Source organism: Lactuca saligna, chromosome 4 (assembly GCF_052625555.1).
Source record: "Lactuca saligna cultivar CGN05327 chromosome 4, ASM5262555v1, whole genome shotgun sequence".
Lineage (NCBI taxonomy): Eukaryota > Viridiplantae > Streptophyta > Magnoliopsida > Asterales > Asteraceae > Lactuca > Lactuca saligna.
Genome location: NC_136420.1, coordinates 97,312,786 through 97,325,044, shown reverse-complemented (window position 1 = coordinate 97,325,044; position 12,259 = coordinate 97,312,786).

The following is a 12,259-nucleotide window of genomic DNA, read 5'->3' as shown; positions in this document are numbered from 1 at the left end:
AAGATTGTGGAAGTTTATGATCGAAGATCACATCTTTGAATAAGTGTGGAAACGAAGTCTCAAATTCAAAGTACATTGCCTTTAACATCCTTCTTGCATTAAGTTTTCTAATCTTACACAGATTTAATGGATAACATCCACCTATGAAACATTTCCATATTTCCATTCTGACTATCACTTATGAATAAGAGTTTCCTCCTTTCAGAATATGTCAATACGGTCCTTTCCAAAAATCTACACCATACTTCCAAGTGTCCATGAGCAACCAATCTTTAGTAAACCTCAGATTGTCTTTGATAATTGTTTAATCACTTTAGTCATATCCAGTTCTAGTACTTTTTCCCTCTTAATGCCCTAGGCATTTGGAAAAATTTATAACAGATGAATATTATAGCACATGCAATCGATCCTATATCTGAAGCATATGAGGCACGATTGATGATGTCTCACATAAAGACATGATACTAGACTAGTCTTTTGCTATAATATTTCTATTTCTATTTTCCATGTTCTCATAATTCAGATTATGAAAAGGGATGTTGTAATCATAATCGAATTTAAGAACGCAAATAATGTTCCCATATATAGAATTTCCTTATGTTGAACTATTCCAACATAACATTCATATATATACTTGACCAAATTTGATTAAAATCTCACGATCTAAGCTTTTAGATTTCCAATGAAGTATAATATCCTCTCCCTTAATTATAGCAAAACAACTTTTCCCAATTGAAAATTTTGTTTTCTATAACTAACATTGCTAACTTGCAACATTAAACATAATAATCATGCTCCCACTAACATGATAATTATTAGCATAACACTTATGCTCCTACTAGCCTTGACATGTATCCATAAATTAGTTGGACTTCTAGAAATCAATAATTTATTGACTTTCTCACCAAAGTTTAGATTTCTGATACGAGATGCTTTGACAGAACTTTATCAAAAACATACACATTTCCTTAGATAGCTTATATACGTGTCTAAACAATCTTAGAACTATGAAAAGGGATGCCGTAATCATAGTTCCAGTTGTTTAGACCTTTTTCATTTCTCACAAGTCCATGTTAGTGTGCCGGTTAACCACACACACGCTCCACTAATGATTTTGAGAATGCAAATATCACAATTGCCATCTACTTAAAATCTCCTTAGTGAAAGCGTTTCCTCACCATCATTTTCATGAATCGGAGAGAAACCTTATGACACTTATATTTTATGTAGTATGTGTTCCTATCCATGTGAATTTTTCAAAAACATAATCACAAGACAAGGTTAGTGACAAATCCAAACTCATATGGATTGAACTTGTGTATTCTTAATTTCTTACCACCTGGCAGCACAAGGGCCTGTCATTGCTTCCAAGTTGTTATGCAGGCAACCGAGAACTCTTAGAGCTCACATGCGTAGTTAATTTTAACCGGAATGTGCATAGAAACAAGAATTATGTCAGCACGATAGGTTACAAACCTCAAGTTGTGTGCTAGTGATAACCAACATGTTTTATTCTTGTTTAGTTCTTGAAACTTTTTTAAGATCTTTAACACTCCCACTATCCTCTTGACATATAAGATTCTCTTGTGAAGAACTATTCATTGACAAAGAAAATATTCAAGAGTTAGTGTTGATTCTTATCAAGACAAACACTTTACATAATTGACCCTAGTGGGTCTCTGTTTTATCCAAAACATCACAACTTACCACTTTCAAATGTACAAGAGTAGAAAACATTTTACTCTACATTTGACAAGTGTTATAAACCTTCTTTAAGATATGTCACTCAAGATACAATCTTGGAGTATGACTCTAGGAATTGTTTTCGAATGAAGTATGAATCATCTTCTTGATTTAACCACTTCAACAATTCATGACTCCTTTTCTTAGCCATAAAAATGCACTAAGATGTCCTTAGACGACCAATTGTGATATGGTTTCTTAATCATTAAGATGATCATAAAACATGACACTAAAGTACTCTCCCATCTTTTCGGATTTGAGAAACTTTTATCTTTCTGCCTAATTTGATTCTTCTCATTCGTTCTACCATACATCGAAACTTTTCCAATGTTTCAGAATTATACTTAAACTTGTAAGTATAACCATATTTAATAAACTTTAGTAAATCATGACGAATAGTCTTATCGATATTTTGTGGTGGACTTGGCTAGTGCATAAGAATACGTACTCGATCCCTTTAGTCCTTTCACTTGACTCACATGTACATATGAATAAGGAATTAGTCTTAATTTTCCAAAGATGAAAATTCTCATTCATCATACAATACAACTTGCATGATTCCAAGTTTTTGTCCAATTGAAACTTGGGCGATGAGAATCTTTCATTATTTGGTAAATTTAGACACTACCACAAATGAAAGAATCAAATTCATATTTCCATTATTGCTAGAAACATACAAACATCAACTTTCCATAAATGCCATTGCAAGGAGATATAAAACAAAACAAACCAAAATTTTATTTATTTATGAAATGCTGAAAAAACCTTTTCCTTACAATGCAAATTTAATGAAAACTATGCTATTACATATTTCCTAGAAATCTATCATAACGCCTAAGCAGCAGCTTAAAAATCCGATCTTTGAACCATGCGATTGAAATCCATCTTCGCGATCAGATTCAGCATGCACTTCCTTTACATTTCCTTCCCTTTGCTTGATCCAGCCATACATCAAAATGTATTAAGAATCTCCAAATAGGAACTTAATAGAGTTAGATAGTGGACTTACCTGAAGCAGATTCAAACTTTTTGACTCTTCATTCTCTCAAATCTTTCAGGTTATTAGGGCAACTTCACTTCCAATGTCCCTTCTCTTAACAGTAAAGACTTATAGATTCTTTGGGAATGGTATATGGGACTGTCACATACTTAGCCTTTCTCTTTACCATTTGGTTAACCGGGTTGACCATCGCCACTCCCTTTCTATTGGGAAGTGAAATTTTTTCCGGACTTCCAATGTTACCTTGAGAGGTAGACCTTCCAATCAAATTTACTTGACCATTGCACCAAATCATTACTGATTTAGAAGCAACAAGCAAATAAGAAAGATCTATTAAGGTCATGTCATGATCTGTCACATAGTAGTCTTTAATGAACTCACTATATGACTTAGGAAGTAACTGAAGAACCTAGTCAATAGCCAACTTCCTTCGGACATCGACACCCAACACTCTCAGCCTGTCGATATGTGACTTCATCTCTAAGACGTGAGAACACACAAGCCTTCCATCTTCATGTCTCATTACAAGCAAGGCTTGAGTGATCTTGAACTTTTCAAGTCTTCAAGCTTGTGGGTCAGGGAGAATAATTGGAGGAGGTGGAGGAAGAGAGGTATGATTTCCATGATCTAACCACGGAACATCATCTTCATTAGGAAATCTTGTTTCAAGAGATTTGGGAAGATCATAGTTGTCTGAACCTGACATCTACAATGGGAGAAATTCAAGTTAGTTAATTTAAGTCCTTAATAGAACACCAAATATGAAATATTAAGGCTAGGACCCAAAACAATATTTTATAACTTGGAAGAGGGATGCCATAATCCAAGCTACAAAATATTTGAAGGTAGGCGAATGACGATTCACCAATTTCCACCATGAAAACCGAAATCAATTATTACGTTTAATTGGATTTCAAACTCCTAGATCGTTTGAGATTCATTGAACTTTTGAATGGCATGTTTAAATCTCGATTTTTCCCTCTTAATTTTGTGACTAGGATGTCGAGGATCAAAAACATGGTGTGAATAACCATGCAAATATACTTGGTACTCTTAATGTTTATCACCTAATCGATGTGCCGATTAACCACACGCGCTCAACCGATCTATGATAAACCTTATGCCACCCTTTGCCAATGTTGTTAAATCCAAGTTAGTGTGTCGGTTAACCACACACTCTCCACTAACAACTTAAGCAAGGTGCAAAGTGTAATTTCATGGGTTAGCACCAAATTCACATTTTCCAAAGTAACTAAGATTGGGAATTTATATGTATTTAGTTACTTAGTATTTATCATTATACTTTTAATGATGGGAGAATTATAGTGTTATCCTACCCATTCGGCTAACGACCCTCCACCAGTCAAGGCAGCGGTGGGTAAGAGTGGACACCCATTAAATTGTCATTTTATAGGCAGTAACCTTATACCCCCCTTATAGACTGGCTTCGTGAATAAGGCCTACTAATGGTAAGACTAGCTTTTTTCTTTTATATATATATATATATATATATATATATATATATATATATATATAACTATTAACTATAAATATTATAATAGTATAAGGGTTGAATTTTAACTTTTAAAATTCTAAGGGTTTAACTTGGAATTAAAGTATTCATGAGGGGAAAATTTACAAATTCCAAAACTTTAGGGCAAGTTTTGAACAAGTTATGGAAAACTTTAAAGCATTTACATAATGAGTCTCTTCATTTTTATAACTTATGGAAATCTTACGAATTTAAAAAAAAAAAAATCATAAATATGACTTTTCATATAACTTGAGGACAAGTTACAAAAACACATATTATGAACAACTTTTAGATCAATTTGGATTGAAAACACATTATCACATAACTTTTCTATTAATCAAAATAACCTCATAAGAACAAGATAATTCAAATCAAACAATTTTCATGAAATTAGCTTAACCATTAAACTAATACATAACATGAATCTATTGACAATTATCTTTGAAATTGGATTAGCATGAAGATTGCCACATCAAAAATAGGTTTATAAGTTCAAAAACAGCTTAGGGTAATGTTCCTAATCCAATTCCAGATAAAAAAACTCGAAAATATGTTGTTTGGGGGTCCAACTCGTCGAGTGCATGAAGCAGCTCGACGAGTTGGATGATTTTAGGCACTTTTTAGAGATGGACTCGTCGAGTCACTCCCTGTACTCGCCGAGTCAGCTGTTCAGACAGCGAAAAACTTTGATTTTCAGCCTTAAAAAGCAAGTAGCATCAAGTATAATTGAAAACAAGCCTAGGCTCTGATATCACTGATGGGTTTTGAGAATTCTAACACTCTTATGGTGTACAGGCAACCCTATAAACCTTGGATGTATGTTTTCTCTATTATACATGCAAATATCCAATATTCCAAGGTTTCATCCTAACTAGCATAATAAGAAGTATATACAATACAAGAATTTAGTAGAATGACATACCTTTTGATTGAGCTTGAAGTCTTGAACCTTTAAGATCCTAGTGCCCCAAGTGTTTCACCTCAAATGGTTCATATAACACCAAGAACCCGTGGAATAACTTGAGCTTAAGGATACTTGCACCAAAATCAAATTTTCCCTCTTGTGTACACACACTAGTGCCCATTTCATGAACTAGAGACCTCTTTATATAGTGTGGAGGATTAAGGTTACATTTATGTGAATCCTAATACCCATGACCTTTCAGTTCCATAGGATCCATGGGTTAAACACTCCATCGACTATCCATGAAATCTTAGCCTAACCTAAATGAACTTGGCCCATCCTATATATATATATATATATATATATATATATATATATATATATATATATATATAATAAGAGTCCATACTTAATTAGTTCCTTTTGATCATTAAATTAATTCTAAATTAATTCTTGATCAATACTAATTAAATAATGTGATTTCATATTAATATATTAGAAATTATAATATATTAATATAAATCATAAGTATCCTTTTTCTCATTATGTCTATCTAATTGTTCTGATGTCATGCAACCCAAATGGACCATGCCAAATCGGGTCAAGTAAATACCAATTATAGTTATGGACTTAGACACTAATCCAGCACATTTCATGTCCCCCAGCTGCGGAAGTGCTTGGTAGATGACTCTGAGGTGGTGCCTTTAGAGGATATTCAGGTGGACGACATCCTAAACTACATCGAGCGGCCGGTAGCCATCCTCGATAGGAAGACGAAGGATCTGAGGAACAAGAAGGTCGAGTTAGTGAAGGTACAATAGCAGCACCGCACGGGCTTAGAATAGACTTGGGCGCCGGAGGACGAGATAAGGGAGAACTACCCCGAGCTATTCCTAGATGCGGTAGATTTCAAGGACGAAGTTTAAAATAATTGGCGGAGATTTGTAATGCTTAGTTCTTGGTATGTATTTTAATAAGAATTATTCATTTTTGAAAAGGGACTCGATGGGTTAGAGGCCTAAAACTCATCGAGTAGGAATGGGATTTTTGGACGCGGGACTTGAATTCTACTCAACAAGTCGAGAAGCCTTGAATCAACGAGTAGGGCTGCCAGAGTGAAACCCTAATTTTCAGGGTTTGCACCCTATTTGAAGACCTTAACACCCCCATTTTGGCCTCCCTCATCGCCACCCATAGTCCAGCAAACCCTAATTCATGATCTTGAGCTTTGTGACTGTATGTGTAAGTGAAAAAAGAGTGATTCCTTAGTGTTTTCTTGAAGGAGTGGAAGCTAGAACTGCTTGGTTGAAGGAAGGAGATTTGGATCCAGAAGAAGAACTTCATTTCTAGTTCAATTGAGGTATCAAGTCCATACCTTGTCTAGTGGTTTACTAGATCTCTTCATGGGGTAGTTTAGGGCATTTTGGAGCATATTATGGAACCATTCATTCATGTAAGCATGTTTTGGGGTAATAACTTTAGATCCATAGTCTTTGAGGGACTCCATGGCATAAAGGTGCTACCTTTATGGCCATAGGGGTCCCATGCATCATATGAACCACTTTTTGGGGCTTTTTGACTTAAATAACCCATGCATGCATGTAAAGTTAGAAACTTTATGTGATAAAGTAACCCTAGGGAACCAGATATACGTTTTGGATGTATTAAGCCTGAAAAAAAATTGACTGTATGGATTTGGGCTATGAGGGACTCGATGAGTTGTTCATATGAATCGGCGAGTTGGGTCGTGGTCCCCCAACCTTTTTTGTTACTGAGTAAAATCGTTGAGTCTAGGAGATGACTTAGCGAGTTGTACACGCTTGGGCTTGAAGATAGAAGGATAACTCGCCAAGTTCAAGGAGGAACTCGACGAGTTAGAAGCAAAATGTCCCGACTCCGTATGAAGGAGAACTCGATGAGTTCAAGGAGGAACTTAGCGAGTTGTGACTAAAAGATCTTGTCTATGTTATGAGGAAGAACTCAACGAGTTCATGAAATAACTTGACGAGTAGGATCGAGATTTCATGGTTTTATAGATTATGGAACTCAATGATTTGATGGACCAACTCGGCGAGTTGAGTCAACCAGGATGTTGACTTTGACTTTGACCAATGACCAGAGTTGACCCGTGAAAGGGATTATGAGTATGAAAGGGTAATTAAAGGAGTTTGTTATGTGTAGGAGTTTGAGAGGAGTTGATCCCAGCATCGAGGACAGTTCAGCTACTACGCGACATTGAAGTGACTTACCTTCCAGTAGAAGTGGGTCGAAGGCACCAATGTCGGCCCACTAGTAGATTGATTATAGTAGAGATGATTGTCTTTGTGATAATTGTCTGGTATGCCATTGTCTGTTATGCTATTTTTTCTAGTATGCTATGATATTATGTGATAGTGGTAGGAGGTGACTAGTCCCCGGACCCGGTTGAGATATACCAGCAGGGTAGGTCGGGAACCCAAATATGCCTGATAGTATGATATGCTATGTTATTATGTGCAAGTGGTAGGTGTAAAATAGTCCCCGTAGCCGGTTGAAATAAACCGGATGGTAGGTGGGGCACCCAAATATTCCTGGAAGGATAGGTCAAGCACCCATATATGCTTGACAAGGGGTAGCTCGGGTACCTCGGTATGCCTGAAAAGAGTAGGTTGAGAACCCATATATACTCAGCAGCATAGACCGGGCACCCAAATATGCCTATATGTTTATGGTATGTTATCTGGTATGATGGGGGAGCTCACTAAGCTTTGTGCTTACAGTTTAAATTTTTGTTCCAGACCCTTCTTCTTTGAAGGAAAGGAGTCGGTACGATAGCAGCGTATCACACACACGATTTTCCGCATATGAGATTCTTGGGATTTCTACTTTGATATTGTTACTATCTTATGACATGCTTTTGAGACATATGATCTATGGTTTTTATGAAATGAAATAACTTGATGATGTTTTCTATAAATTGATTTATGAATCGTTTTATCAAAAATGAAATTTTTGGTCCGAAATTTTAGGATGTTACAAATTTAGACTATTAATTAATTATAAGTGAATATAAACTAAGACTTAGTGATAACTGAACCTAGGTCACGTGAAAGGAAAAGTCAACTGATGAAGCAAAACGTTGTCCAACTTTCCAGTCATCTACTTTAACAAGTGAGTGCATAGTTACTTTTCACTTACACATAGATATAAAGTATGTAGATGGTTAAGTGTTATGTGTGTCTATTATCTGAATTACTTGATATATGTGTTAGATAAATTATATGATTTTACTTGATTAATAATATATGTATTTTCTTATATATTTATATAAAATATGTTAGGTAGTAATGAGTGATGAAAATGATAAGATGATGATGTGAGGACTTGAATTTTGATGAACTGGTCATCTACAAGAGTATAGATGACGACCATGGAATATTCTAGATAGTCCAGTAGAACGATGGCATGCTCACAACCTGTAGGTGTTAGTGAACTGTAAGTTCATTGATGGACTTTATCCCCCCCCCCCCCCCCCAAGGTTGCCTTATGTATTAGGATCAATATGTGAGAATAACAGGAAGTGGTAATCGAGTAAATTATTTGATGTGAAATATATAATTAAAGAACTTAATTATTGTGGGTTGAGAATATGCTCACCAGGATCCCAAGGTTGACCCACTTAGTTTCTTTGTATCACAGGTAGCAGCACGATGGCCCAAGGATCTTGAGTGATATATGAATAATTATAGGCCATAGTGTAATAAACTATTGTAAGGCATGTAATATTTCTGTGATGCTTATGTTACATTGACAGTGACATCCCAAAGTTATTAATGAAACACAATTAGTCATAAATCCTTGGTAATAATATTATCACGTTATTGAGAACAAATTCTGCATTATAACTCGTTAAAAAAGGATACTCTAAATTAAAATAAGCATAATTAAATCGATCTTTTTTGGACGTGAAAATGGGGATGTCATGGTTGGTATTAGAGCATTAGTTTAAGCAAACTAGGAACAATTGAGGATTTCTAGACTTCAACTTAGAATGCTAAGAGATGATTGTAAGATTAGTGTCTGCTATATTTTTTGTTGTATGCCTGAAATGACACATACACTAGCTTATTTTAGGAAGGATGCTTAAATTGTTTTTATGTGCTAAATGTTTATGTTAAAGCACGTTATAGCTATAAATGCCTTAACATGTTTTAGGATGGCTATTTAGGATACTATTATTTGAACGGATCTATGGTCTTTTGCTAACTTGGATTTGGAAATTTTATGTGTTCACCGTTCTAAACATTTAAGTACGGTATTAATTATACATCGAATAAAACCTTGCTTATATTAATATTCTCATCTCAAACGACTGCTTTGGTGTATAGATCAACATGGTAAGAACTCAAAGCGGCCTAGGTAACAGGAATCAACAACCCAAGCCTTGTGTACTCAAACCGACACCTGAACCGATGCCAATACCTGAACCTCTTACAATGGTGGGAGTCTAGCAATGATTCGGCCTTTAATGGACGAACAAAGGGAGGAGATGAGACAAAAGCTACGTGATAGTAGATATGAACCCACTTTAGATTAACAACGAATTCCAAAACCTAAAGAAGGGCAAGATGAGCGTCAGCGAGTGTGCTGCAAGTTTTACGGAGAAAATGAAGCTTGTTCCTTACTTGGTTCCAACTAAACTCTCTGAATTCAACAAGTTTGCCAATGGGCTACCAACAGATTATGGTCTAATGGTCAAGCAACTAACCACTTTGAAGGCTGCTATCTGGGCATCCAAGAATATTGAGACCCAATAAAGGGAGAAGGGTCTGGAGAGAGTGGAGGTAAGATAGAAGAGGAAGTTTGAGGGATCTTCAAAACCCTACAATAAAAGTAGACTCTTAAATTTTGTTTCTAAGTAGTTTGGAGGAGGAGGAGGAGGTGAAGCAAAATAGTGTGAGAAGTGCAAAAAGGAAGCACTCTAGAAAATTTAAGGAGGAGGTGATATGTTACAAGTGTGGAAGGATGGGTCACTATGCCAATGAGTGTACATTCAACAAGTGGGTGAGCTATAATTATTGGGAGGAAATTCTTGTACAAAAGGATTATCCAAAGAAGGAGGATGTGAAGCCAAATATACTGTCGAAACCAAAGGCAAGAGCTTTCCATATGAATCTGGAAGCAACAAAATAGGAAAGCAGATGTCGGTTCAGGTACTTTTCTAGTAAATGATTTCCCTGCCAATGTTTTGTTTGATTCCAGAGCTAATTGCTCCTTTATTTCACACAAATTTGGTAGAAGACTAGAATTTCCTATAGATAGAGTAGATAATGCCTTAATGGTCGAGGTAGTTAGTGGAAAATTTGTACCTGTTAGCGAATGCATAAGGATCATCATCATTGACTTGAATAGGAATAAGTTCCACGAGGAATTATTGCCCATTGAATTAAACGGATTTGATATAGTATTAGGAATGGATTGTCTTAGTTTGAACAATGCTGAGATACTGTGTAGAAAGAAGATGGTGAGAGTAAACCATCCTGGAAGAGAATCATTTGTGGTGTATGGTGACAAACGTCAAGCGAATTATGGAATCATCTCCCAGATGAAAACCAAAAAGTGTTTAGCCAAAGGATGTAAATCATATCTAGCATTTGTGATCAATGAAAAGAAGTAGATGAAGGAGATGAAAAAAATACTAGTGGTGTGTGACTTTCCGGAGGTATTTACCGAATATCTTCCTGAATTGCTTGTAATAGACAAGTAGAGTTTAGGATAGACTTGTTACCAGGAAGCACACCGATAACAAAGCACCATACTGACTAGCACGGACGGAGATGAGGGAGCTTATGATTAAACAATATGAGTTGTTGGAAAAAGGTTTCATTAGACCTATTGCATCACCTTAGGGAGCTCCAGTGTTATTCTTAAAGACGAAGGACAGGAGCAGGAGGATGTACATAGATTATAGAGAGATGAACAAGGCAACGATGAAGAACAATTATCCATTTCCAAGGATTGACGACCTGTTCGATCAGCTGTAGGGTGTGAGCTATTTTTTAAAGATCAAACTTAGGTAAGGATATCATCAGTTGAAGGTAAGAGAGCAAGACATTCAGAAGAAAGATTTCAGAACAAGATATGGACACTACGAGTTTTTGGTTATGTCGTTTGGATTGATCAATACTCCAACAACATTTATGCATCTGATGAATCGGGTTTGTAAACTATTCCTCGATAGATCTGTAATACTATTCATCGATGGCATTCTAATTTACTTAAAGAGATAGCGGGAGCATGGCAAGCACTTACGAGAAGTATTAGAAATTGTAAAGAAGGAGAAGTTGTACGCAAAGTTCTTTAAATGTGATTTTTGGATCCAAGAGGTGCAATTCTTGGGTCATGTGGTTAACCAAGAAGGTATAATGGTCGATCCAGCAAAGTTCAAAGAAGTAATGAAGTGGGAATGGCCGAAAAGTCCCACTGACATTCGTAGCTTTCTGGGATTACTGGATACTACTGAAGGTTTATCCAAGGCTTTTCTTCAATAGTTGCTCCATTAAAAGCACTGACCCACAAAGGAGCTACCTATGTATGGAGTGAGAAGCTTGAAGAAGCTTTTGAGAAGATAAAGAAGTGATTGTGCGAAGCACCAATCCTTGCTTTACCCGACGGAGATGAAGACTTTGTAGTTTATAGTGATGTATCTGGAGTTAGGTTAGGTTGTGTTCTAGCCAAGAAGGATAAAGTAATAACATATGCATCCAGACAATTGAAAACACACGAGCAAAACTACCCAACTCATGATTTGGAGTTGGAAGAGGTGATTTTCATGCTAAAGATATGGAGGCATTATCTTTATGGCACAAAGTTTAAGCTTTTCACCGATCATAAGTCTCTAGCATCCCTTTGATCAGAAAGAATTGAACATGAGACAAATACGTTGACTAGAATTACTCAAGGAATATGACTACGAGATACTTTACCACCCTAGTAAAGAGAACGTCATACCATATGATTTGAGTAGAAATATAAACTTGGAGAGGAAAAGGCCAAGAGAATTAACAATTGAAATTGTCTCAACGATTTTAGAATGTAT